The 27,350-nt window shown below is 42.5% G+C and overlaps 1 protein-coding gene across 1 annotated transcript in view; it reads left to right on the forward strand.

The window, feature by feature from the left end:
- The first annotated feature begins 1,056 nt into the window (after positions 1 to 1,056).
- The window catches only part of LOC126235475 (lachesin-like), a 1,351,138-nt gene continuing 1,324,844 nt past the window's right edge, over positions 1,057 to 27,350 (forward strand). The window contains exon 1 of the mRNA XM_049944199.1: positions 1,057 to 1,153. The gene's annotated coding sequence lies outside the window, so the exon portion shown is untranslated. The remainder of the gene's footprint in view (positions 1,154 to 27,350) is intronic.

Genomic DNA, 27,350 nt, shown 5'->3' on the forward strand with positions numbered 1-27,350 from the left:
ACACGCGCTTCCAATGTGCGTTTACCACGATGTCGCCAAACACGGATGCGACCATCATGATGCTGTAAACAGAACCTGGATTCATCCGAAAAAATGACGTTTTGCCATTCGTGCACCCAGGTTCGTCGTTGAGTACACCATCGCAGGCGCTTCTGTCTGTGATGCAGCGTCAAAGGTAACCTTAGCCATAGTCTCCGAACTGATAGTCCACGCTGCTGCAAACGTCGTCGAACTGTTCGTGCAGATGGTTGTTGTCTTGCAAATGTCCCCATCTGTTGACTCAGGGATCGAGACGTGGCTGCACGATCCGTTACAGCCATGCGGATAAGATGCCTGTCATCTCGACTGCTAGTGATACGAGGCCGTTGGGATCCAGCACGGCATTCCGTATTACCCTCCTAAACCCACCGATTCCATATTCTGCTAACAGTCATTGGATCTTGACCAACGTGAGCAGCAATGTCACAATACGACAAACCGCAATCGCGATAGGCCTCAATCCGACCTTTATTGTAGTCGGAAACGTGATGGTACGCATTTCTCCTCCTTTCACGAGGCCTCACAACAACGTTTCACAAGGCAATGCCGGTCAACTGCTGTTTGTGTATGAGAAATCAGTTGGAAACTTTGCTCATGTCAGCACGTTGTAGGTGTCGCCCTTGCGCCAACCTCGTGTGAATGTTCTGAAAAGCTAATCATTTGTATATCACAGCATCTTCTTCCTGTCGGTTAAATTTCGCGTCTATAGCACGTCATCTTCGTGGTGTAGCAATTTTAATGGCCAGTAGTGTACTGTATGTAGAACGAGTCGGTGCGATCTCCGGATTGTCGTTGATATTGCCCGCAGCTTCCACCCACAGTATTTTTAGACGATGGGGAAATACCCCGCAGCATGTTAGCTACACATGAGCCGAGACAGACGCTGAGCCCGGAGGCCGGCGTCGGCGTGGGCAGCGGCGTCGCGGCGCTCATGCGCTGCTGGCGGCGCCGGCTGCGCCGTGGGCGCGTGGCCGTGGCGGCGGCGTCGGGCCGGCAGTCGCGATGCGCGCCTCCGCGCCGCTGGGGCCGCCGCTCTGCCTGCTGCTGCTCGCCTCCGCCGCCGCCCCCGACACGCCGCCCCCGGCCGCCGCCAATGCCGCCGGCGCAGCCGCCGGTAAGCAGAATTCCCTCTGCACGCTCTGCCGCGCCACAAGTGGGCTTGTGACAACATTGTGGTGTTAAATGTTGCAATGTCACAGCCGTTGTTGTAGGTGCCTTTGTTCACGGTCAGACATCGAGACGACTTCTGCCGAAATCGACTACGGTCGCGGAAGTTAATTCATATACAACTGTAGCTTATTGTGGTGTTTCTGTTGCCAAACAGTTAATCACAGTACTAAATAACATTACTCGTCGACGTGCTAATTTGCCCATAATTACATTATGCTACTGATACGAAAGCATTTTACTAAGGGATTTGAAGATGCTTGTTCTAGCACTACTTCATTATCGACATCTTTTTCTCTAGCCCCATCTGATGAATGAGAATGAAGGTGCTTAATTATCTTTCAGAGCAGTTGCTCCCAATTACGACAGATTTCGACAAATCATCTGTCCCTGGCGGAACTTGACTGCATTCTGACTTTATAAGAGCTCTCGGCTCCCGAACATGATTGTTAAATATTCACCTGTGCAGATGTCCACATTCTACCACAATGTTATTATTTTGACAAATTTTGATTAAAAATTTGTTTATACTTATTCTCTGAATATCTATTATTTATATTCCACTGGCAAAAGTTCAAAACCGTTCACTTTCATGTGCATCATGCGTTGCGTTTACGATGTCTGGGATATGTGTGTTACACTTGCACGTTATCAGTCAGAAATCAACAGCTTGTATGGCTGTTAAAGCATGCCAGATGCGTACTTTTGTAGAAAGTCTGTTTCTAATGTTTACAGAACGATAAAATATGTTGGTGTTATTTTGTTAACTCGTGGCTGCGGTTTAATATTCTGATAATTACATTACGAAGTTCACAACACACGAAACGCGACTTGATTGTAATCGGTGAACTAGTGATTTGCTTGACAATTGTCACAAATGCACTGAATCAGTGAGTAACAGATTCTTTCAGCGGGTATCAATCCTATGTATGTGCAATGAGTACTGAATAAGTACGTTTACAATAGTTGCCCGTGTTTCATCAGTTTCAGACTGCAATCATCTTTAGACATAATCTCCTTATGAAATTGTGCTCAGTTTCTATAATTTTATCATTTTGTTGACAGGTAACATTTGTTTATAGTGCGAAGCATCTTAGCAACTTTTTTTATACTTTTTTGTTTCTGTGAAATTGGACGCAGCATAATGACTCCTTCAAATACAAACTAAATCTTTTAGTGGAGTATCTGAGTTGATATATCAACAATTCTTTAACAAATGAACATCATTATTAAGTAAAATACGCATGTGATTGGTCTCTTAGAATAATTGTAATATTTTTCTTTGAGAATTATATTTTTTCCCAACTTCTTGTTTGTTTTCGGACACTTCTTTTTGCTTTGACTATCGAGAATTAAAATGAACGCTGATGAAATCTCCTAGCGGTGTCGGTCGAGTAACAGCGTCGTGTTGGATCGCGTTTCAACAAATTTCATTCGCATGTTTCTCATGGTTTATCTTTACTTACTAAGTTAACAACTCAAATTGCATGTACAAAATTTTGCTGAGAAAGCCTTCATTCTCGACATGACATTTGTCCAGGAGGAGAACGTTCATGGAACGCTTCGTAGAAATTTTCATTTGTCACTGGATTCTGAAGACTTAGAAAGGGCTTGTCATCATTTAAAGAGCATCAGAGTTATATGTTTTGGGATGACGGTGAAGCGTCTATCTTGAACTAATGAAGGGGAAGTTAACTTAAATTTACTCTTTTGTGGGTATTCCTGACATCCTGTTCCTGTTTATTAAATCTTGAAATTTTTGGATAATGCATATTTCTATAAAATTTGCTAAGAGGCGCCATCGTCACCCTCCTCTGTTAAAATTAGTTATTTTTAAAGTTTCTATCTTGGTCTTGAGCCATTTTCGAGTGGAGCAGAACATAAATTTCATGTCTTAGCATACGGAAAAGGATCAAAAGTTTCGCTGTGTTCCAATTGAAAATGACAAAGGCTGAAATTACAAACGTGGATTTTAAAAATAAATAATCTTAACAGTCGAGGACGACATAGACGTCTTTTAAGATGCTTTATTTGATTGTGAAGTGTACAGAAATATTAATTTTTTTTATAACAGATTCTATTGGACAAATATTAGTTGGCTAAACAAATAATATTCTTGTAAGCTATGAGCTTTTCCCGATGTAAAGACTGTCCGAATAGCTTACGATAATCATCGACAACAGTCGATATCTCGGCAGGCGTCCTTCACATCACACTGAAGACAAGAATATTAAGTATGGAGTGCAGTTTCTGTTTTACCCGAGCACATTCCCATTCCAATGGAAGGAATATGATCAAAACGGACTCCACACGTTCGGATGTACGTGTTCCACGAGGCTTTTCGTCTGTCATTGATAAAGGAAATTTGATGTTTGGAGAAAAAGAAACTTTACTGCAAGTTTATTTAGCAACTATGTCATACTCCGTATTCAACACTATTCTTGCATGTACATGCACATATATGTCAAATGTGTGGAGGTGCTGAGATGCTGTCGCCTCAAGTGAATATTTGTCCAACCTATGAAACTGTAAATCTTAAGAAGTAATCTAAACAACAATGAATCATTGTCTCTACTAACAAATTGCTTTATAAAGAAACTTGCTGATAGACAAACCGACTTTCGCACCTTTCACAGAATCCAAGCCTTGCCATTTGCGGGAACGTTCTTAACTGCTGAACTTTCCAGGCAGACCTGTAAACCTAATGCAAAATGTATCTCGTTATTGTCCACGAAAGGCGAGGACCTGGACCGCTTCAGTCTGGAATATCACTTTTCTAATAGACCGTGAAAGGCAAGTGTCAGAATCTGATAATAGATAGGTGTATTTCACTGTAATTAAACAATTATCTGCAGTGGACCTAATCAGGGGAAGTACTGATAGACGTAAAACTGAAGTTACTCACGACTTTGAGGGCCAAATGGTAAATCCCATAGTTATGTTTGTCAACACACGCAACGACAAACAGTCGGCATCAATTATATCTGTTTCAGTAGAATTAGTTATTTATGGAAACTGCATTCGAGATCGTTGTTAATACAAATAAAACCTCTGGAGCTGTTTTTTCGATTTCCTCGATAAAGGTTTCAACCCCCTAATTGATGTTTTCCTCAGAACCACCTTGACTTCGCACTGGCTGCCATAGGCAGTTTTCGAAGTCTGTGGCTATAAAGAAAAATCTTTGACGTTAATTATTTCATTGTTTTTGTTTGGCTGACGTTTAATAATTAGTTTCTGACTAATCGTTGGCAAAAAAGAAGGAAGAAGAATTTTCGTCTCCAAATTATCTGTACTTTGGCAGACAACGTTTCCATATATACATCGAGAAGTCAAAGTTTATAGTGTTATGTGTATAGCTGTTGCATTACTGACACGTTGTTATAATTGGATTTCGTTTTCATCTTCAGCATTTATAAGAAATTTTCGGAGGCCTCTGAAATGTGAGCCACGTAAAGTATCAAATCTGATGATCGTGATGGCCAGACGAGGATTTCTAAAGCGTAGTAATCATTTGACTGGCAATGCTTCGAAAGCAGTTAGTGAAAAGCGTATCAAAATCCCTATAGTTCCTGAGATTAGCCTTCATGTATAAACAGAAAAAAACTTTAATTCACCTCATTCAGCCAATTTTCATGAAATATTTATAAATTATATATACAAACTTTTTTCTACCTACTAGTAAAAACTGTACCAAAAATCCCCAAAGTTCCTACGGTAGTGTCTGAGATTAGCCTTCCCATACAGGCAGAAAAAGCAGCGAGGGACATTAAATTATAAAATGTGTATATACGTTTAAATTCTGGTCAAGCTTCTCTGCTCGCTGAGTTGTGATGGCATTTTACTGCTTTTCCTGCCAGATACCGCCTCTTCTACAGTTGAATAGCTCTCATTTCCCGTCACTGCCACGAGATGTCACTCCAAATGACAATTAAATATGGAATAGATAACAATATATGTGTTACACACTCATCATGACTATAATTACAAATTATACACACAAACCTTCCCCGTCAATCAGACTGTCTATTAGCGGAAACCTTTTCAGAATTCTACAGTAGTTCCCGAGATTAGACTTCGCATACAGACAGAAAAAAATGCGGCGGGGGACTTTAATTTAGTAATATGTCCTTGTTGATCACTGTACAAGGCACGGTGTAGTCACGTTATCTGCAAGAAATTCAACACAACTCCACTGAAATCGGTGAACTGTAAATTTCTCGTCATTGGTCTAATAACTAGTTTCGTTATCTAATCACAATAATTAGACGAAATTTTTATGTTTGGTCTTCGACGGATGTGATGCCTTTCATGTCGCTAAGCGATAGAAACGACCACGTTCCTGTTTTGAAAGAGAGTATAGTGAAACTTGGAATGGTCTGTATGCAAATTTAGACTTTCTCGGCGAACCTCGATGATGAAGTCTTCTCGGGTTTTCAGCTGAGACAAGGAGTCCGCAGAACGACGCCTTGACTCGGCTGAAAACCCGAGAAGACTTCATCATTGGAACGGTCTGTTGAAATGGATGATATAAATTTGTTTTAAGTAACTAAAACGCAAAAAAATAGCTTCTGTTTCTAGTGGTACGACGCAGCTGATCACATTGTCGACGAAAATCACTCTCTACCCTTCCTCCGACCGATGTAAGTTGTATGCATGTTTCGAAACACAAAAGATTATTCAGTGCAAATTTAGTGCAAGTAAGTAAGATGCAAGCAACGAAACAACGTATGCAAATATTTTGGTATTGTCACTTATTCTTTTTGTACCAGCTTACCGAGACATAAGCTGTCTTTTTTCAACATGATTTCGCAAATATTTCTCGAAATCCGACGGCAGCGACGGAAAAACCGCTTCTCCATTAGGCCTGCGTGTTTCTGAGCCAGAAACGGAAAGTTACACTTCTCTTTCGAGCGAGCAGCCACTTGCAGTTGATGTTGGAAAAAAAAATACGAGTGGGAGAAAGAGGGACCTCTAAATGCTAATTTCCGGTGTGGAGCGGGTTAGCTAGCCTCTGTTTGGACTGGATGCAAATGTAATAAAAGCCGAAGACTCAAGTTGTTAGGGTCACAGAGAACAGGCAGCGACAGAAGGCACGTGTGCTTTTCCAATGCACGCCACCTCTGCGGAGAGCTGACACGCTACGCAGCTGTCAGAATTTAGATTGATGTGATCCGCTGGAGATACCGTCGATTTCCAGTGCCTATTTTCGTCTGATACGAATTCCAGATCCTGTGGTTGGTGTTTTACAGCTGTTCCCCATATCGTTTCACTGAGGACGATTGAGACTCGCGTTTGGCTGTTAGGTACACATGTTTGGAGGGAAATAGGTTGAATGAAATCAGATAAGTTCGTTTTGTATACTGATTATAAAATCATTGAGATAAACAGCAAGTCACATGCCTTTTTAGAAAGAGCTGTTTATGGAATTTTCATGGAGGTTAATAATGAATTTACAGTCAATTGACTGTCATTACACTATCAAGAACTTCACTACATGCAGTTCAGAACCTGCAGGACGTTTCCACCCAACATACATATGAAATATGAGATCGTACGGGTAGAAGACTGCAGTGTTGGAGTTAATACAGATAATAAATACCAGTTCGGTGAAGCATGCAACAGAACTACTGAAACGTTCAAATAAATTTCCTTCAGACACAGATGGTTTAAAAGGAAGAAAGCTGGCATTATTTGATTACCTTCATTCCGTAATGCAGTATGGTATAACAAAATAAATGTTCAAATGTGTGTGAAATCTTACGGGACTTAACTGCTAAGGTTATCAGTCCCTAAGCTTACACACTACTTAACCTAAATTGTCCTAAGGATAAACACACACATCCATGCCCGAGGGAGGACTCGAACCTACGCCGGGACCAGCCGCACAGTCCATGACTGAAGCGCCCCAGACCGCTCGGCTATGGTATAACATTTTGGGGTAATCATAAAACCATGTATTTGGGTTCAGAAGCATGTAATACGAATTATTTGTTGTGTGAAGTCAAGAAAATGTATGTTCATAAGGATTTAGTGACTCATTTCGGTCTATAAAAGTGATATTCACACGTTTCTAAGAACTTGGCAGCGACCATAGTCGTTTGACTGGTAATAAAGTCACTTTAAGGGAAGCCTATAGGATTTATTGGTCGCCAACTCCTACGTTATTGATGGTTTCCCAACGGAAGAAATTGGTCAGTATATTAGTAACTATATTACATAACATGAATGTTCAGGAAAGCTCATTGCAGTAATGCAGTCTATGTAAGTAAGCCGTATGAACTGTTTTGATGTTGATGATGCCTGATGTAGGAATTATCTTATGCCCCTTATTAAGTATAAATGTAAATGTTTCTAACAGATATACACGTTAGTAAATATACATTTAAATATTCCTGGTAAGACAGATTGTCAATGTGTAAACGAAAATAATAAATATTTGACTAATTATAATAAGTGAAACAAATGGCAGATGTTGTTCTATCGTACTCAAATAGTTGCAAGATTTTCTCTTCCATTGATCCCCCTATGACAATATTGACCAACCCAGCTTGCTTTGGTCTGTGCCGCACATACGTGTCCTCCTTCTAACAGGAAATGTAAACAGACTTAAACAGGCTTATTTCCTCCCAAGCTCGCCACATCTTAACTGGTCAGTTACATTTTTAAAATTTCTTCAGCGCTAAATATTTAATTCTTCTTTTATAATTTTAAAACTACTATATGCAGGTCCTCCTAAAATGTGCTGTGCTTCTCATGTGCTTATCCATAAAATTGAACCTGCGTACTAGATTTCAGCAGACTTCATTGTTACCGTTGATTTTTAAGAAACCTTAATAATTATACAGTAATATGCATCATGTGTCTCTTCCGTCTACAACATCGCACATATCTGCGAGCATAGTAGCACACTTCCTTAAATTTTTCTTTTTCTTATTTCTTGTTTGCTTTAGATCAGAATGTAGCTCCCTCGTTGCTTTTTTTATTTCTTCCGTCCATTTCACAGTAGAAAGAGAGTTTCATGTAGCCTGTGGCACGCAGGAAGCCACTAAGTTCGACTGTCTACGAATCTCGCAAGTCAAACGGCTATTACTTTTTCGAAATGTAGATGTGAAGCCTGCAAAACATTCGTCTAGTTGGATGAGAATAATGCCGAAAACACAAAAGCAGCTGCTCTGTGTTTTGGACTACAATTTTTAATTCGATGCGCACGTTCGGTGCTATGTTCCTACATCAATTAGGTAGGGTTTAACGTCCTACACTGTGTTGCAGCCTATGCCGAGAACGATAGAGAAAAACTCAGCTCCGTAATCCCTTATTTTCCTACTGCCTGAAAAAAATGAAACATCCAGAAGGGGAGGAGGAAACGAATATTCAGGGGTTCGGGTGTTATGTGATATTATTTTAGTGACCACAAAATCGATCAAAGTTACAAAGACCCCAGCAGTGTGAACCCACTTACCTGTAAGATGTTGCACTCTCTCTATCCAGGACGCGTGCACTAATTCGGCTGGGAAGGATGTCATAAAGCAGTTATATACACTCCTGAGGAACGGTGAACCACAACTGTTAGAACTGGTCCTTGATATCCTGGACGTCGGTATTGGGACGCAGTTCACGTCCGAGCTGTGCCATTCATGTTCTATCTGGCACAGATCTAGCGATCTTTCTGGCCTCGGGAGTATTTCAATATCACGCAAACAGTCCACCAAGACACGTGCCATGCGTGGACGAGCATTGTTCTGTTAAAAAATGACACCACGATTCTGTCCACGAAGGGATATGAGGACGCATGATGTCCGCCGCGTAACGATGTGCCGTCAGAACTCCCTCTCTGACTACCAGCTGTGACCCGGGTGTGACCTGAAGTCATAATCGACGACTCCCCACACTACAAGCGCCGTGAGTAACATCGCTGTGCTTCTACGAAACATTGGAAGAACGGGACCTCTCCCCAAGTCTCCGCCATACACGCCCCACACCCAACGCATACACTGACGACAGTCTTAGAGGGTAGTGTAGAACAGCGATTCATCGTTGAACACAACGTGACGCCATTCACATTAGTGCATGCTTCCAGGATTAGCACAAACTCACTCCAAAATTTAATTTTTGACATAATTTGACGTCTTTAATCCGGCAGTTTATCATAGTGTCTGAGAGTGGTACCATACTGACTTTTTTTGTGGAAGATTCTCCAGGCGTGCGCTGCACAACTTCATTTATACGTTGCCACACTAAATCTTCAGCTACTGAATGGGGCTTCGCAGTTTTAGCAATTCTGATGCTAACGCGATAAGACGCATCAAGAGCATGCTCATTGTTAGTGTTTGCATCGGGTATAAAATTAGTTAAATGATTTTTCTGCTCGTTTATTTTTCGTTTAAAAAAAAATCAGCACCGAGCGGTCTAAGGCGCTGCAGTCATGGACTGTGCGGCTGGTCCCGGAGGAGGTTCGAGTCCTTCCTCGGGAATGGGTGTGTGTGTTACTCCTTAAGGATAATTTAGGTTAAGTAGTGTGTAAGCTTAGGCACTGATGACCTTAGCAGTTAAGTCCCATAAGATTTCACACACATTTGAACATTTTTTGAAAAATCAGCAGATTTGTTTATGTGGTTGGAGTGTTAGTTTCTAAATGGAGTTTAAGCTGAGAAAGAATGTCGCCACAAACAACACGCTATGGTTTTTGACAGACCTTATTACCTATAGACGAAAATCAAAACTAATGTAATTATCATTAGCCTACTTCCTTTTCTTTACATACGGTTCACTTTTGTCGAATTGACTATCACTTGAAGATGAATCCAGTTGACACATCCCTAACGTGCGATTGTGTTAAACCCTGTTCCTCATTTAAACTTCCACTTTCCAACCAGTTATCCGTTTTAATGTGATCGGAAACTATTTTGTTACACAGCTGACAACTTACTGCATTCGCCACAATGAAAGAAGAAGCATGCTAGGCCTATTGTTGAAACTCAAAGGCCTGACCGCCATGTAACGGTTTCTTAGTGGGGTCGCCGGTGCTGTTGTTAGTATTGTTAGAACACAAAGAAGTTGGCAGACTCAATTTCCATCGTAGCGAATTCAAATGCACTCATAACGTCGTTACATAACTGTAAATCAGGCATTCTCGGTAAATATCAATTTACTGTCGAAATAATGCGATAAATTCCTGATGTTATACATACGTAACAAGGGGCATTATAGGATTAAATTAATTTTAAAATTATAGTAATAATAATGATAATAAATACTATTATTGTTATTGTTATTATTATTATTATTATTATTATTATTATGACCCCAGTTGGCCGTTCGGTCTAACGGACAGCTTTCCAGGCGGGAAGGAGCGCCTGGTCCCCGGCACGAATCCGCCCAGCGGATTTGTGTCGAGGTCCGGTGAACCGGCCAGTCTGTGGATGGCTTTTAGGCGGTTTTCCATCTGCCTCGGCGAATGCGGGCTGGTTCCCCTTATTCCGCCTCAGTTACACTATGTCGGCGACTGCTGCGCAAACAAGTTCTCCAGGTACGCGTACACCACCATTACTCTACCACGCAAACATAGGGGTTACACTGGTGTCAGACGTTCCCTGGGTGGGTCCACGGGGGGCCGAACCGCAAACACTCTGGGTTCGGTGTGGGGCGGCGGAGGGGTGAAGTGGACTGCGGTAGTCATCGTGGGGTTGTGGACCACTGCGGGTGCGGCAGGGACGGAGTCTCTCCGTCGTTTCTAGGTCCCCGGTTAACATACAATACAATACAATTATTATGACAATGCTACAGAAACTAAGGAAACAGTAATAGGCCTAACGTCGAAGCCCGACATTATGGTAAAGTTCTGGCGAACCTCTTGAAATATTTCAAACGATTTTATAAAGCATGTGGTCAAGTGTGGCACTATATTGGATGCTTCGGCGCATGTAGATCTCTGGCAACAGACGACTGCAGTACCCAAGCGCGCGACTCGCTGGCCTTGGGTGTAGTGCTGCAGCTGCGTTGCAGGCGAAAAACCAGGTACCATCCCCCTTCTCTTTTTTGAAGTTTGAAGTTAGCCCCCGAAACTGCATCCTTTCCCTCGTGGTGAGGGCGGAGCGCGACGAGACGACGGAGACAATCCGATGAAGCAGAACACTGTGTAGGCGGTGCTGAAGGTCCGGTGGGACTTCGGAGGGTGTCGGCGGCCGAATGGAGGCAGAGCCTTGACGAACGGCAGCTGCCCAAGACGCGACGATACAGAGGGGCCGGTGAGGTGATCGCGGGGCATGCGGCTGATGGCAGACAAGGCACGTCCAATTGCGGCATCCGGAGGTGCGAAAAGAAGTTGACGAAGAGTGGAAAGAAAAAGAATGCAGGAGAAGTGGCACGACAGAGGCGCGGCCTGATGTGGGCTAGCTGGTGGCGGAGAGCAATCCTCGACGGCGCTACCACTTCCATGGAAATGTCAGCACGTAACCGAAGGATGCAGTCCTGGTGAGGATCTGGAACCATTCAGTGAGGTCCTGTGGGCGACGGTGGACCAATCAGCGGAAAAATCAGACGGAAAAACTAGAAGAGATTGGCGCAGAGTGTCGCAGGGTGCAGACTCCAGTCGCCGGACTGTGATGTCTGGGAGATGAGGTTTCACCAGTGGTCGACTCTCGCATAGACGAGGGAACAACTGCATCTGCAAGAAGGCTGACTGGCTGGCTGGCTGGCTCTGAGCACTATGGGACTCAACTTCTGAGGTCATTAGTCCCCTAGAACTTAGAACTAGTTAAACCTAACCTAAAGACATCACACACGTCCGTGCCCGAGGCAGGATTCGAACCTCCGACCGTAGCGGTCTCGCGGTTCCAGACTGCAGCGCCTAGAACCGCACGGCCACTTCGGCCTGCTCTGCAAGAAGAAGACATGGGAGTCCAGAGGCGATGCTGGTGGCATGATTAAGCTGATGAGTCGGTGTCGGCGTCGGAGGCCGACGGAAGACAGGTCTCAACCAGTATCGGTAGCCCAGGCATCACTATGCCAGGCGTCGGCAGATGATAGGAGACGAGGCTCCACCAACAGCAGCCGCCAAAGGCATTACAGTGCCGGCTGGACTTCTGAGCCCGATGGGAGGCTGGGCTTTACCAACGATGGCGGCCGGAGACGCGGTGGAGGAGAAGCATATGCGGCAGTGGTCACCGACAGGAAAGTATGATGCGGCGGAAACAAAAAAAAGGGGGGAGGAAGACCTTGCCCAGAGGGAGGAGAAGGCGCCCCGGGCGAAGGGCGCACTGTGGACGCCGAAAAACGTCTGATGAAGGACGGGCAGGGAGGCGTCGGTGGCCGATGGAAGGCAAGGCGCCACTGACGGCGGCCACCAGAGGCACGATGGCCGAATGGAATGCGAGGCGTGCACAGCAGCGCGCGGGTAGAATAAGGAAGGGCCAAGCAGGAGGCGCGAAGAGGCGGGCACCACGTTACCGGGGATGCGGAGGGAGTATGGGCACGGTATGTGCACCTAAAGTAAACAAAGCCTTTGTTCAGCAGAAGTGAGCAATAAGGATACTGGATGAAGCAGATAACCGAACATCCTGTACAAGGCCTTTTAGGGATTTTGGTATTTTACATTCGCTTCTCAATACGTTTACACTGCAATATTTTTTATTGTTGATAATAAAAATAAGTTTTGACTGAACTGTGATGTACACAGTCAAACTGCCAGAATCCAAAGTTTATTTAGACTCTGCTTCCTTGTCCAGGGTTCAGAATAAAGTTACGTACGCTGCTGGTAAGATATTCAATAAGTAACACATTGCAAGAAATTGGGGAGAATTACCAATTAAAAAGAAAATTAAAAACATATATCATTAGCTAATATTTCAACGAATTGTCTAAAAATGTAAAAAATAATTTCTTTAAAAAATAACATTGTACTCACGTAAATATTGAGCTACCAACAGCAGGGAAACAGCAAATATGTTGCAAAACTGAGGTGGTAGCAATTTTTTCAAAGAACAGCTTCCTTATTAATTTGATCTATTAATTTTAGCCATAAATTTAAATAGCATTAATCCGAGTAGTGCTAGTTTCTTGTTAATACAGTGCACAAATTAAACTGCTATTACAGGGTGTTTCAAAAATGACCGGTATATTTGAAACGGCAATAAAAACTAAACGAGCAGCGATAGAAATACACCGTTTGTTGCAATATGCTTGGGACAACAGTACATTTTCAGGCGGACAAACTTTCGAAATTACAGTAGTTACAATTTTCAACAACTGATGGCGCTGCAAGTGATGTGAAAGATATAGAAGACAACGCAGTCTGTGGGTGCGCCATTCTGTACGTCGTCTTTCTGCTGTAAGCGTGTGCTGTTCACAACGTGCAAGTGTGCTGTAGACAACATGGTTTATTCCTTGGAACAGAGGATTTTTCTGGTGTTGGAATTCCACCGCCTAGAACACAGTGTTGTTGCAACAAGACGAAGTTTTCAACGGAGGTTTAATGTAACCAAAGGACCGAAAAGCGATACAATAAAGTATCTGTTTGAAAAATTTCAACGGATGGGAACGTGACGGATGAACGTGCTGGAAAGGTAGGGCGACCGCGTACGGCAACCACCGAGGGCAACGTGCTGCTAGTGCAGCAGGTGATCCAACAGCGGCCTCGGGTTTCCGTTCGCCGTGTTGCAGCTGCGGTCCAAATGACGCCAACGTCCACGTATCGTCTCATGCGCCAGAGTTTACACCTCTATCCATACAAAATTCAAACGCGGCAACCCCTCAGCGCCGCTACCATTGCTGCACGAGAGACATTCGCTAACGATATAGTGCACAGGATTGATGACGGCGATATGCATGTGGGCAGCATTTGGTTTACTGACGAAGCTTATTTTTACCTGGACGGCTTCGTCAATAAAGAGAACTGGCGCATATGGGGAACCGAAAAGCCCCATGTTGCAGTCCCATCGTCCCTGCAGCCTCAAAAAGTACTGGTCTGGGCCGCCATTTCGTCCAACGGAATCATTGGCCCATTTTTCAGATCCGAAACGATTACTGCATCACGCTATCTGGACATTCTTCGTGAATTTGTGGAGGTACAAACTGCCTTAGACGACACTGCGAACACCTCGTGGTTTATGCAAGATGGTGCCCGGCCACATCGCACGGCCGACGTCTTTAATTTCCTGAATAAATATTTCGATGATCGTGTGATTGCTTTGGGCTATCCGAAACATACAGGAGGCGGCGTGGATTGGCCTCCCTATTCGCCAGACATGAACCCCTGTGACTTCTGTCTGTGGGGACACTTGAAAGACCAGGTGTATCGCCAGAACCCAGAAACAATTGAACAGCTGAAGCAGTACATCTCATCTGCATGTGAAGCCATTCCGCCAGACACGTTGTCTAAGGTTTCGGGTAATTTCATTCAGAGACTACGCCATATTATTGCTACGCATGGTGGATATGTGGAAAATATCGTACTATAGAGTATCCCAGACCGCAGCGCCATCTGTTGTTGAAAATTGTAACTACTGTAATTTCGAAAGTTTGCCTGAAAATGTAATGTTGTCCCAAGCATATTGCAACAAACGGTGTATTTCTATCGCTGCTCGTTTAGTTTTTATTGCCGCTTCAAATATACCGGTCATTTTTGAAACACCCTGTATGTTTCTGTCTCATACTCTGACTTGTTGCTCATCCTTAAAGGTTCTCCTTGTTGAAGGGATCCACGGAAGGTGGAGTATGATGAGTGGAAGGTTAGGGTCTAATATTCTGTCGACGACGAGGTCTTTAGAAACGGAACACATTTTCTGGTAGGACAAGGAGAGAGAAGGAAATAAGCTGTGTCCCTTTCAAAGGAACCAACCTGCCATTTGGCTTGACCTACTTAGGGAAACCATGGAGAAACTAAATCTAGATCGCCAGCCAGGAATTTGAACTCCATCGTCTTCAGTGCTAAAATAGTGCCTCAGCACTGCAACACCTAGCTTGAAAAGAGGTCATGGCAGGTATAGATAGTTATCCCGCAGACTTATCGGATTACCGCTTCAGGGACGGTAAAAAGCTGGAGAAGAGATTTTACATAAAAAGTACGTACCGTCAAAAACAAATGCAATGTGTAACCGAAAAACACAGTGTTGAAGTTTTCCGTGCTGAGATCCTTTTCCGCGTAACTATATCTGAACATTAGGTGACGTCGCATAGTTTGGATCATTTCGAGAAGAACTTTACCATCTTACTGTTCGAAATAGCATCTATTCTGAGAGGGTTATTGTATTACCGTGGATGGTGTGTACATTAAGTTCTTCTTTCCCGGTTCATTTTACACTGGGGAGAAATCACAAAGGGAGCCCCACAGGTTTCATTTTTGGATGTACTACTATTACTTACATATTAGACTTAAAGTTCAATAAGCAGAAATGTTACTTTTTGCAGACGATACTAGTTTTATAGCAAATCTCTTTAGAGAGAAAACGACAGAAGAGAGTGTCAGTGATGTTTTCCAAAGAATTATTAAGTGATTCTCTGAAAATGAACTCTCCCTAAATTTTGAGAAAACACACTATATACAGTTTTGAACGACAAATAATCATAAGAACAACTGCTGTAGAACATGAAGAGGAGGTTAAAATGCTCCAAATTTTTGGGTGTATATACTGATGTATACTGAAACAGGAAGAAGCATATTACTGTTATTCTCAAACAATTAAGTTCAGCTAATTTTGCTCTTTGTGTAATTGTTAGTCTTGGAAAACAAAGGAATATTTCCGTCCAATAATGTCTTAAGAAAATAATTTTTTGGGGTAACTCACCATTTACAAAGAAAGTATTGATTGCACAAAAGCGAACAGTAAGAATAACATGTGGTGTGCACCCGCGGTCGTCATGTTCAGAGAAGAGAAGTCATCCATTTTAACTGGATGGTCACAGTACACATATTCGTTAATGAAATTCTTCAAGAAAATTTTTCCTTTATTGCCTGTTATTAAAGCTATCAATGATTCAGAAAAGGCATGAAAATGCAGCAACAAAAATTTTTTACCGTGTGCCCAATAACGTGAAATGTGTGACACGTAGCAGAACCAGTTTTAAATCTGTACCAGTAGGAAAAAAAAAATAGTTTTGAAGTGTAACTGCATGAGTGCAACTAAAAGTGATGTACAGAACAGGGCTTCCCAACGTGTGGTCCGCGGACCCCTTAGGCGTCCGCCGGCTCTTTCTAGGGAGTCCGCGGCCACATTTCACCAAATCGTGTAAAATAATGAGTAAAATTATTGAATAAAAATGTGAAAATCAAATTCATCACTTTTTTTCGTGTGAAAAACATGTGTACTTTTTTTACTTCAGGTCCTATTCCCAAGCAGCCTTTGCGGTTCCTAAGTGAGAACGCATACACAATTTAGTGTCGGAGAATGCGGCTTCTCTGGTAGACTGTATCGCAACAATACGGGGGTCGTTTGTGAGCCGGCTCAGGGCGCTAGATGCGCCGTAACCTTGTACGCGTGAGCGGATCGAGCTTTGTCGACCAGTCAGAGCGCTCGCTGGCACGTATGCGGGCCCAGGCATCATTAAATATTAAACTTGCTTTGTCAGTGCAGTACCTATTTCATAAGTCGATTTTTGACCTTCAAGTTGTTTTCATTCATCTCTAAACCAAAGGCTATTGATACTTCGGGGGGAGGGGGGGGGGGGGGGGCGGTCATTGCGAACATGGCACTTGCAATAAGAAGCTTTCAGTTCCCATGGCTTTAGCTCTGAAATTTAAAGTTACTGTGCTCTTGACTAACTAGGGGTCCGCCATGGATTCTCAGCTGAAGAAGGGGTCCGCCAGCTGAAAAGGTTGGGAAGCCCTGGTGTAGAACATGTAACTAACTAATTATTACCTTAACGACTTGAGAGACAGTTTTAATTGTAATTCAATCTGGTAAAAATTGCTGTAACATTTAATTAGGTCTCAGCCGGAAGTAAAGGAACTTGTTCTTAATGTAGGGAACTGTAAAATTATACACCTCACGAAGAGTAAAAGGTTGGTATCCTTTGGATTAATGATGCATAATGGGAGAGAGCGATGCAATAAATGCGTGTAGAAGTAACAGAAATATGAGGTGCAACGACCATACGGGTTCAGTTTTAGGTAAAACAAGTATCAGGTTACAATTCATTAGTGGTATACCGGGAAACTGCAGTTAGTCTGCAAACGAAACTTTATACAAAACACTTACATGATCTTCTTGAATGCTGCTCAAATATATGTGAATCACATTAGGTCGCACTAACGGTGGACAACGAGCGTATACAATGAAGGCTGTAATTGCACTATTAGACCAAAAGTATGTGAACACCCCTATGTAATGCGAAATTGAAAACTAGATGTCGCCAGAGGCGGACCCGCCAATATAGAACGAAGCGGCGAGTATTGTGTTATCAGCAGAGAATCAGGAACAGCAGAATGGATTAGGCATGAGAGCACAGTGATTGCGAACGTGGACTAGTCGCTGGATGCCGTCAGATGAGTAACATGTATATAAAGGACAGTTTATACATTCTAAAATTGCCTTTGTCAAACGTAGGTTGAAGTGGAACGCGAAGATACAACCACAGATCAATCAAGACCAAGCAGACATCATATACTTACGGACGGGGACGGTGAGCAATGTCGAGGGTGGTTGTGAAAAATCGCAAGAAATCACCGGAAGGAATCACTTGTGAGCTCCAAAGTGCTACCGGCAATCCAGAAAACACAGTGGCTTTTCGTAGAAAGTTTAAAATAACGGAGTACAATAGTCGAGCAGCTCATATGTCACACATTTATGTAGTCAGTGCTAAACGATCCTTGGAATGGAGTAAAGAGCGATGCCACTGGACAGTGGACGATTGGAAACGAGTGATTTGTAATGATGAGTCACGCTAAATCCTGTGGCAAACAGGTGGAAGAGTCTGTGTTTGGCGAATGCCTGGAGAAGCGTGCCTGCCATCATAGGTAATGCCAACTGTGAAGTACGGCGGGGGTGGTGTTATGGTATGGGGAGTTTTTCGCCATTAGGGTGCAGTTCCCTTACTGCGCCTAAGAAAATGCCAAATGCCGAAGGGTATGAACAGATTCTACAGCACTGTGTGCTGCATACAGCAAAGGACGAGTTTGGATACGATGACTGCATCGGCATGATAATGCACCCTATCATAAAGCAGCATGTGTGCGGTGATGATTTGTTCACATTAACATTCCTGAAATGACTGTACTACACAGAGTACTGACCTGAACCTTTGGGATGAATTCGAACGTCGATTTCGTTGCAGACCCCAGCGTCCAGTATCAGTATTTTCTCTGGTTTCTGCTCTTGAGAAAGAATGGATGCCATTCCTAAACAGGCATTCAAACACCCCCACGGAAAGTGTCCCAAACAGAGTTTATCCATCATAAAGGCGAAGAGTAGCCACGTCACATATTAACTTCCATTAATAGGTTCAAAAAATGGTTCAAATGGCTCTGAGCACTATGGGACTTAACATCTGTGGTCATCAGTCCCCTAGAACTTAGAACTACTTAAACCTAACTAACCTAAAGACATCACACACATCCATGCCCGAGGCAGGATTCGAACCTGCGACCGTAGCAGTCGCGCGGTTCCGAACTGAGCGCCTAGAACCGCGAGACCACCGCGGCCGGCCCATTAATAGGTATTCGGATCAGACAGTGCATGTTGGAAAACCTAACTGGCAGCCACTCAAAAAATGATGCCGTAAATATCACGAAAAATTGTTTACAAAAGGCCAAGAACTGTCATTCAGCGCAATACTATGAATAACCTTCTGCGTATGGTATCTGTGCGGTAGATATCGTGGAAGTAAAGTTAGGCAAATAAGAAGCAGACTTTTTTTCCAATAGTCTGTTCATTGATGGAGTGGGATTAGACCGGAGCAAGTTACAGCTAGTCGCCGACTGTAAAAATGGTTCAAATGGCTCTAAGCACTATGGGACTTAACATCTGAGGTCATCAGTCGCCTAGACTTAGAACTACTTATACCTAACTAAACTAAGGACATCAAACACGTCCTTGCCAGAGGCAGGATTCGAACCTGCGACTGTAGCAGCAGCGCGGTTCCGGACTGAAGCGCCTAGAACCGCTCGGCCACAGCGGCCGGCTTGCCGAGTGTAGATAAAGATCTACGTAACATAAATGGTTTCGCTACATATGATAGAGGGCACTATTTTCATCGACGATATTACGTTGACTCACTCACGTCGATCTCATGTGAAAAAACTTAAACTTCCGAAAGACTTCACTCGCCTCATCAAAAATTTACTACGGAAACCGGTACTTTGACTCTTCTCGTTAACACACTCGTGCTTCGCAGTAATTCTTTCATATAGAGAAACGAGCTATCGCTACGTTATGTAAGATCAACGCGAAATTATTGACCTTCGTAATTGTATCATTACAGTGAAATACAATAGTATCTATATCAGTCTTTCTCTTGTTGGTTGAGAGATATTTGTGTATTTCGTTGCTCCGTAATTGTCTTACTATGACAGTTCTCACATATTGGTTTCGAGGTCAACAGCAAGTAGAAAAAAAATATGTAGGCCACTAAGAAGTGTTACTGCTATTTACGAATTTTTGAGCACGCTTGACAGTTACTTTTAATAGTGACATCACCAGGGCTATTTTATGTTTTTTTATACGCTTAATATCGTCACTTTACCGATTTAGGGAGACGAGCGTTCTGAATTTCTTCCTATTACACGTGGCTTTCGCTGTGTCCAGTTACGTGGATTAGATGCTTCGTCAGGAGGAAGTAAACGATGCTCTTCCACCGCATACTTCGAATTAGGTCTATTTCCTTCATGTGATACATCATCATCATCATCATCGTCATCATCATCATCATCATCATCAGTGGACATATATTTTTGTCATTTCGTTCTTGTCCAAAGGCGAGATGAATGACGGTGTCAGCGGTAGTGCGTTCAGCTGCCGAGTGGCATAATTCTACAGCAACCTGACATTTCCACCGTGCGGCGCAGGGGCATGGATTCCCCATTAACGTCATATATTATTTCGTACGGACAACTGAATCGGCAATTACGGACTAATGTGTGCTTCACCTGCATGTCCGCATTATTTAATCGTGATGAGGGAACTATTAGCTTAGAGCTTATAGCGAGAACCATCGATGTCGTTGATGGAAACAAGTAGGATGTACGGTAAGGTAGCGTATGACATTTATTAACCACTCCATAACGAGAGGTATCGACGTACGTGGTGTCCGGCAAAGAATTTGTTTGAAAAGCAGCAGTTCTGAAGTGAGGTAGGAAGCTAAGCTTTCGCAGCACCAATGTTAGTGCAATCATCCAACCTTCTGTTGCCTGTAACAGCATTTTTAAATTTACGTCACTGTGAGAAATAACCGAATTACTCCAGTTTTAAATTAATATTAACGAAGACAATAACAGGTATATTCATCACGATAAAGGTTAAGTGGAATACTGAATCAGTGGCGAGACTACGTTCATGTACATAGTCAGGGGGAATAAACATAAGCGTCCGGAGGCAAACAGTGTGTCATTTCGTACAGTTTGAAGAGCTGTCCTGCTAAAACTGCTGCCTACTCCGTCTACCAATTACTGCAAATGTCGATTCTACCGCACAGTTTATTTCTGTTTGCGCAAAAAAGACATGCCTCTTGAACAGTGATTACTAACGTCTCAAATCGTTCCTGAAATATGACAGGAACGTACTGCAGTCTTGCCACTGATATGTTTTATAACAATGTCGGTTAATCTGCGGTATCATGTTCACTTCCTAGACGTGATATCTACAGCGCGTTTCGAAGTCTTTGTATCAGTCGTCTAGGGGTGATAGATCACCTCCTGAGGAACAACTTCTGTTAGAAAATCGTTTTCGTATACCCTTTGTCAAAGAAGACGAAGTAAATATTACAGAATTCCAATCAACAACTGCCAACATGAGTAACTTTGAAGTAGATATCCTCACTGCAGTGAAGCAGCTTAAATCATTTAATAAAGGCAAGACTTCATGTCCAAATTGTATACTAGTCAGGTTCCTTTCAGATTAAGTTCATACAATAGCTCCATACTTAGCAAGCATGTACAACCGCTCGCTCATCGAAAACTGGAAAGTTGCACATCAGTAACAATAAATGAAACAGGAGTAATTCCACGAATTACAGATCCATACCACTAACGTCGATTTTCTCTAGTGTTTTGGAACATATACTGTATTCTAACGTCATGAGTTACCTCGAAGAAAAAGATTTTTGACAATCAACACGGATTCAGAAAATATCGTTCTTGTGAAACACAATTAGCTCTTTATTCTCAAGTGCTATCGACAGGGAATGTCAAATTGATTCACTGTTCTTAGATTCCCAGAAGACTTTTGACATCCTAGCTCACAAGCGACTTCTAATAAAATTGCGTGCCTATAGAGTATCGTCTCATTTGTGCGACTGGATTCGTCATTTCCTCCCAGAAAGTTCAGAGTTCGTAGTAATTGTCGGAAAGTCATAGAGTAAAACAGAAGTAGTATCTAGCGTTCCCCAAGAAAGGTCTTCTGCTGTTAATAATCTACATAAATCTATCAATCTAAGTAGCCCCCTTAGATCGTCTGCACATGATGCTGTCATTTACCGTCTTGTAAATTCATCAGATGATCGAAACCGAATGCAAAATGATCTAGACAAGATATTTGTATGGTGTGAAAAGTGGCAATTGACTAAATAACGAGAAGTGTAAGGTCATCCACATGAGTACTGAAAGGAATCCGCTAAATTTCCGTTACACGATAAATCACACCAATCTGAATGCTGTAAATTCAACTAAATACTTAGAGACTACAATTAAAAATATCTTAAATTGAAACTGTCGCATAGATAATGTTGTGAGGAAAGCAAACGAAAGACTGCGATTTATTGGCAGAACACTTAGAACATGTAAAAGGTTCAGTAAAGAGACTGCCTGCACTTCGCTTGTCCGTCCTTCTCTGGAGTACTGCTCTGAAATTTGGGATCTGCATCAGCTAGGATTGATGAAGGACATCAAAAAGGTTCAAAGAGAAGCAGCTCGTTTTGTATTACCGCCAAATAAAGGAGAGAGAGCCACAAATATGTTATACGAGTTGGAGTGACAATCATTAAAACGAAGGCATTTTTTTCTTGCGGTAGGATCTTCTTATGAAATTTCTATGATCTTTTCCCTCATAGTGTGAAAACATTTTGTTTCGCCCTCCTATTGTTGTTGTTGTGGTCTTCAGTCCGAAGATTGTTTTGATGTACCTCATACGCTACTCTATCCTGTGCAAACTTCTTCATCTCCGAATAACTACTGCAACTTACGCCCTTCTGAATCCGCTTACTGTATTCATCTCTTGGGCCCCATCTACCAGTTTTACTCCATACATTTCCCTCCATTACTAAGTTGGTGATCTTTTGGTGTCGCAGAATGAGTCCTATTAACAAATCCCTTCTTCTAGCCAGATTGTGCCACAGATTTCTTTTCTCCTCAGTTCTATTCAGTACTTCCTCATTGGTTACGTGATCTACCCATCCAATCTACAGCATTCTTTTGCAGCAGCACATTTCAAAGGCTCTATTCTCCTCTTGTCTAAATCGTTTGTCGTCTACGTTTTACTTCCATACATACAAATATTTTCATAAAAGACTTCCAGTATTTAAATCTGTAATCAGTGTTAACAAATTTCTGTTCTTCAGACACACTTTTCCAACCATTGCTAGTCTACATTTTATATCCTCTCTACTTCCGCCATCATCAGTTATTTTACTACTGAAATAGCAAAAGTCATCAACTACTTTCAGAGTTTCGTCTCCTAATCTGATTGCTTTATCATTGCCTGATTTAATTCGACTAGATTCCATTAAAATCGTTTTGCTTTGTTGATGTTAATCTTATATCCTTTCAAGACAATGTCCAATCCGTTCAACTGTTCTTCCAAGTCCTTTGCTGTCTTTAATAGAATTACAATGTCACCGACAAACCTCAAAGAGTTTTTGTTTCTTCTCCCTGAACTTTAATTTCTTCATCATTTTTTTTAAATTTCGTTTACTGCTTACTCAATGTACTGATTGAATAATATCGGGGATAAGCTAGAGCCCTGTCCCACTCCATTCTCAGTCATTGCTTCCTTTTCATGTCCCTTGACTCTTATACCTGCCGTCTGGTTTCCGTACAAATTGTAAATAGCCTCTCGCACCCTGTATTTTACCACAGTACCTTCAAAATTTCAAAGACGTGTAGGAAGAAATTATCATCATAATAAAGTAAGAGAAATTGGAGCTCGTACGAAAAGATTTAAGTGTTCTTTTTTCCCGCGAGCTGTTCGAGAATGGAACGGCAGAGAAACACCCTGAAGGTGGTTCGATGAACCTTCTGCCAGGAACTTTATTGTGAACTGCACAGTAATCATGTAACTGTAGACGTAGATGTAGACACAAAATGTTTTGTGACGCTTCCTGGCAACCCTAGGCATCCTTTTAGTATTCGACAACTCTGAGTCGACGAGATTTCACCGAATTAACTGTGTCTACTACCATTTCTGCTCCATACTACCCATCCCAGTAAATTGATGGAGTCATTTTCAACATGAAAACCTTAATAATGAGTGTCTCTAAGCAGAGAATGATATTTTAGGAGAGAATCGGAGAAGATGACTGGAATATAGGCAGCACACAAGGCACGGACCTGCGATAGAGGGGGCATAACCAAAGCTAAAGGACGCCTTACGTCTCTGAGAAGCGTCAGTAAACATTTTGTCTAACACAAGTTGTTCACCATGGTGTGACCTGTCAGCCCTACACGTTTGATGCAAAGACTTTGCAACACCACACGTAGTGCACAGATCAGGAAACAAGTGTGCTTATGCTCCAATGCAATATTTCTTCGAGATTCACGAGGAACATAATTGAAATCGTTGTAAAATTGTTATACAGTGCAGGAAACCATTAGTTGTTAGTAGGTTGCTGCGGCCAGAGCTAGTTAACATGACTGCTTTCTTGGTTTGGTGCCACATAAAATTGTAAAATTACTGTCACTGAATGGAACGGTATTACTACCACGATGAAGCAACTTCCCAGTGGATCTACTGATACACTGTGAAGTCGATTGCCTTGATACACTAATGAGCCCAAATATTACGACTATATGGTTAATAGCTTGTTGGTTCAACTTTGAAACGCAACAGAGCAGTGATTAAGCGTGGAATGGATGCACTTAACAGCTCATGCATGCAAGTTACTGATGGGAATAGTATACAGAAGAATGGAAACGAAAATTAGATGACGATCAATGTGAGTTTAGGAAAGGCAAAGGCACCAGAGAGTCATTTCTGACGTTGCAGTTGACAATGGAAACAAGAGTAAAGAAAAATTAAGACACATCCACAGGATTAGTCGATCTGGTGAAAGTGTTCGACAGTATAAAATGGTGCAAGATGTTTGAAATTCTAAGAACAATAGTGGTAAGCTAGAGGAAAAGACAGGTAATATACAATTTGCACAAGAGCCAAGAGTGAACAATAACATTGGAAGACCAAGAATGAAGTGCTCGGATTAAGAAGAGTGTAAGCGAGGGATGTTGTCTTTTGCCACTACTATTCAATCTGTACATAGAGGAAGGAATGACGGAAATAAAAATAAGGTTCAGGAGTGAAACTGAAATTTGAGGTGAAAGGATATCAATGATAAGATTCACTGATGACATTTTTATCTTCAGTGAACTACAGGATGTGTTAAATGGAATGAGCTGTCAAATAAGAACAGAGTATGGATTGAGAGTAAACAGAAGAAAGACGAAAGTAATGAGAACTAACAGTGCGAAACTTAATATCAGGGTTGGTAATCACGGCACAGATGAAGTTAGGGAATTCTGTTACCTAGGAAGCAAAATAACCCAATACAGACGAAGCAAGAAGGATGTAGAAAGCAGACTAGCACAAGCAAAAAGGGCGTCTGGTCAAGACAAGTCTACTAGTATCAAATATAGACCTTATTATGAGGAAGAAATTTCTGAAAATGTATGTTTGGGACACAGCAATGTATGGTAGTGAAACTTGGAATATGAGAAGACCGGAACAGAAGAGAATCGAAGCATTTTAGATGTTTTGATACTGGAGAATGTTGAAAATTAGGTAGACTGATAAGGTAAGGAACGAGGAGGTTCTCCGCAGAATAGACGAGGAAAGGAATACACTGAACACACTGACAGAAAGAAGGGCAGGATGGTACGGCATTTGTTAAGACATCAGTGAATAACTTTCATAGTACTGGATGGACCTGTAGAGGGTAAAAACTGTAGAGGAAAACACAGATTAGTCCTTGGTAGGTTTCCGGAGGTATGGGGTACTAGACCCTTTTACGCACAGGTCACACATAAATTACAGGTCAGTGGTTTATGGACGCTGAACTGGCGTCCGATAGCGTCCAATAAGGGTGGGTCAGGGTAATTCGCTAACGAAGACATCAAAGAGTTCGTTATCACATTTCTCAAACCCATGTGGAACAATTCTGGTCTTGTGGCACGTATCACAATAATGTTCACGTAGTACACATCTCTATACACATGTCCCATGGAAGACCACATACAGTGACGGAAAATAACGCAGCACAAAAAATTAATTACTTTAGAGCAATGAAATTTCGGGAATACATATGTCTAGGTAGCATATTTAAGTGATTAACACTGCAAGATCACAGGTTAGTGTAAACGTGAGATAAGCCACTGCAAATGCGTAATTCTGGTACATTAATGACGGGTGCCAGAATGATGAATGCAAGCATTGTATTATACTACAGGTGTCAGATATCAGTTTGTGGAATGGAGTTCCATGCCTGTTGAACTTGGTCGGTCAATACAGGGACGGTTAACGCTGGTTATGGATGACGCTGGAGTTCTCGTCCGATGACGTTCCATATGTGCTCGAGTGGGGACAGATCTGGTGATCGAGCAGGCCAAGGCAACAAGTCGACACTCTGTAGAGCATGTTGGGTTACAACATCGGTATGTGGCCGAGCATTATCCTGTTGGAAAAAGACCTGGAATGTTGTTCGTGAATGGCAGCACAACAGGTCGAATCACCAGCAGTCAGAGTGCGTGGGATAACCACGAGGGTGTTTCTGCTGCCATACGAAATCGCACCACCGACCGTAGCTGCAGTGTGTCCAGCACGCAGACAGATCGTTGCAGGCCCGAAGTTGGCCTCCTGCTAACAATACACGGCCATCACTGGTACTAAGGCAGAAACAGCTTTCATCAGAAAACACAACAGACCTCGGCCCAGCTCACCAATGAGCACTCGCTTCGCTTCGCACCACTGATATCTCAAATGGCAGTGGTTTGTGTTGAGTGGAATGCACGTTACAAGGCGTCTAGCTGCGAGATGTCCTTGAAGTAACCGATTTGTAAAGTTCAGTTTGTAACTGTGGTGCCAACTGCTGCTCAAATTGCTGCTGCAGGTGCGGTACGATGCGCCAGAGCCATACGCCAAATACGATTGTCTTCCCAGTCGGTAGTGCCAAGTGACCGTCTTTTTCCGACCGTACATTCCCGTGACCACCGCTGCCATCAAACTCGTACAGTGGGACACTCCTGTCAAGTTTTTCCGCAATATCAGAGAAGGAACATCAAGCTCCTCGTAGCTCTATTACACGACATTGTTTAATCTCAGTAAGGTGTTGATAATGGCGTCGTTATCGCGTTAAGGTACTCATGACTAATATCAATTCACCAAGTCCAATCTCAAAGGTAACTAACGTTCACGATCGTTACAGCGTACGTTAAAAGCAAACCTGATTCGCATCCTCTTATACGACTGAAGCGAAATTTGAATAGACGCCATCTTCCAGACGTAGAAACACGCCTACCAAGTTTCGTTTATGTCACACAACTCCTTCTTGGTGTTGGGATTTTTTTCTCCCAGTGTAATTATTACGTTAGGACCATGGCAGGATCATCCTGACTCCACAGTTGCTCCAGTATCGCTTCCTCCGTGCAACTCCCTGCGACTCCATATTTTACTCAAGCGCTTCGCGCACTCCTGTATATTAACAATAAATTGCGAGCGGGCACCAACAAACGCGATACTTATACTCTTTCACAATTTAAAGATCGATTTTTTTGAAGCTGTCAGTCTTCTGACTGGTTT

Source organism: Schistocerca nitens, chromosome 1 (genome assembly GCF_023898315.1).
Source record: "Schistocerca nitens isolate TAMUIC-IGC-003100 chromosome 1, iqSchNite1.1, whole genome shotgun sequence".
NCBI lineage: Eukaryota > Metazoa > Arthropoda > Insecta > Orthoptera > Acrididae > Schistocerca > Schistocerca nitens.